The sequence below is a fragment of the Formica exsecta genome, unplaced genomic scaffold (assembly GCF_003651465.1).
Source record: "Formica exsecta isolate Colony F162 unplaced genomic scaffold, ASM365146v1 scaffold5, whole genome shotgun sequence".
Classification (NCBI taxonomy): domain Eukaryota; kingdom Metazoa; phylum Arthropoda; class Insecta; order Hymenoptera; family Formicidae; genus Formica; species Formica exsecta.
This window is the reverse complement of record NW_021852241.1, coordinates 116,460-119,023: the sequence shown is the minus strand read 5'-3', so window position 1 is coordinate 119,023 and position 2,564 is coordinate 116,460. Positions and strand designations below refer to the sequence as shown.

The 2,564-nt window shown below is 25.7% G+C and overlaps 1 pseudogene; it reads right to left on the bottom strand.

Moving 5' to 3' along the window:
- Positions 1 to 471: 471 nt before the first annotated feature.
- LOC115241494 lies at positions 472 to 1,623 on the bottom strand (annotated as a pseudogene).
- Between the last annotated feature and the right edge of the window lie 941 nt (positions 1,624 to 2,564).

Sequence of the window (2,564 nt, the reverse complement as noted above, 5' to 3'; positions counted from 1 at the left end):
TATATTACATACAACATTATTTGGATTATATTTATATTTCATAAAAAATGATAGAAGTTGAGTTAATAGTATCTAATTCTCTATCAGATTTAATTAAGCAAATTCAGTTTTGAAAGTTTAAAAATTAATATTTATTAATTTCTGATCTATAAACTTTAAATAATTTTAAATCTATATCATTAAGATTAACATATATTGGTAAAACATATTTTGGCATTATTAAAATAGTATTCTTAAATAAAGTATACGATGATTTTTTAATTGTATATAACACAAATTATAGCAATATATTAATACTATTTGTTATAACTGAGGATTTATAATTGAGTTTTAACACATTAATAATAAAAAAAGGAATAGTTTATACAACATACAGTATGTACAGATATACAGTAATCTATAAAATAGACATTAATAAATACACATTTTTTAATTTTATAAAAACCAAGAAATTCTAAATGAAATATGTTATTATGCAACGCATAAATTATCTCATACCTTTGATTGATAAGCATTACAAAAAATTAAATAATAATGATCTCTTAAAAATTATCGCGATGTGTTATAAATTAATGAATACAGAATATCTTTATAGTCGTTATATTCTTTAGGTTTTTATATGTGAGAAAAGATTTGTTTTTATCTTACATAATAATTGTGATTAAAATAATAATTGTGCAATAATATCTCTTTTCTCATCAGCTCTCATAACTGCATAATTATGATTATTGTTATCTCTTTCTATTTCTAAAATATTAAATGGTTCATCCTCCATATCAATACAAATATTATGTAAAATGCAACATGCAAGTACAACTAGTGGAATCATTTCAGTATTATACATATATACATGTTTTAGCTTTCGTAATCGTCCATTCAAGATTCCAAATGTTCTTTCAATTATAACACGAGTTTTTGATAATTTGGTATTATAATTCCGTTGCACATCATTCAAATGGCCATTATCACGGTATGGAGTGAGCATATAGTACGACAACGGGTACGCAGAATCAGCTAATAGGTGACCATTTTGTGGAAAATATCTTTGTACATCTTGATCTATCATATTTTTTATGTCACTTAACCGTCAAACTCGGGCATCGTGGACACTGCCACAAATTCCCGCAAAACCATCAATAAATTTCATTTTCTTATTGCAAATACCTTGAAGTAATATGGAATAAAATCCTTTTCTATTTAGGTAACTATAATTGGGTGTTCAGTAGTCAGTAGGACTACTAATGGAAATATGACATCCAGCAAAAACTTATTTTTGTTTGTAATAATAAAAGAAAAAATCGAAAAATCTTTTAATTACTAACCTATACACTTCTTGATTGCCAAAAATCCATAACTCAATAGCTAATTGCTTAACTGGTGGTAATTTAGAAGAATTATTTTCCAATAATTAATTATTTTCCAATAATTCTAAACCAAATGTTTGTATCAATAGCTCAAAAGTATTTCTTTCAATACGGTAATGTAATTTGAAATTTTTAATAAAATAATATAACAATATTATTATACATGTTATGAAAAAAATAAATAATACATAGATACAGCTTTATCATTACCTGTTAAAGAATAATAAAGAATAACATTTTCAAAATAATTATTGATTTTGAGATGTCCCATACAGCACCGCAAGATTGTAACAACATTGCAGCAACATTTTTCTGCAAGATTGCAACATTGCAGAAACATTGCAAAATATTGCTGCAATGTTGTTATGATATTGCAACAACAATAAAATGTCCGCCTACAGAAATATTGCAGCAACATAGCAATATAATATATATGCAATAATACTTTATGTATGTTTATCGACAATAATATCCTTACATATGAAAAAAATAATAAGAAATTAGGCCTATAAGAGTCAGGATCTAGCGTGTAAATAGATTTTCTGTATTATAATAACAAAATTATAAAATGTAAATTTTTGGGTGCACATTCGACTTCCTTCAGTGACAGAGAATATCTAAGAGAAATAAAAAAAAACTGAATTTGCAATTATGTAAATTTACAATCTCTTTGTATCCAAAATATTCAGATGTCCGGATGCAAAAAGATCGTGCTGGATTTACGCATACAACGAGTTTTTTCACATCTCTCTTGTCTTTATATAATCTTAAAATTTATTTATTAAAATCTGAAGTATCTTGCATATTAGAAAATTATTATCAAATTTTTTATTTTATATAAGAATGGAAACTATTAAAAGAATTTTTAGTCCAATGTCTGAGTCCCCTGTGTTAGGGTCATATCATACAACTTAAACTAATAAAAATATTTATTATATCTTTAATCTTACTAGCCGCTCTTTGTAAACTTTATATAATCATCGTGACTAAAAATTAAATGCGGAATAGATAGCGCAACATGCGCCGCATAGCGGTAAACGAATGAACTAGCGATTATCGAATACTTTTTTTGTAATATTTTCGGAATGTTGCTGTAACATTGCTAAAGTTATATTGTAAAATAATGTCTTTGCAATATTTCTGCAACATTACACTGCAATATGCAATATTGCAATGTTGCAGCAATGTTGTTGCAAGCTT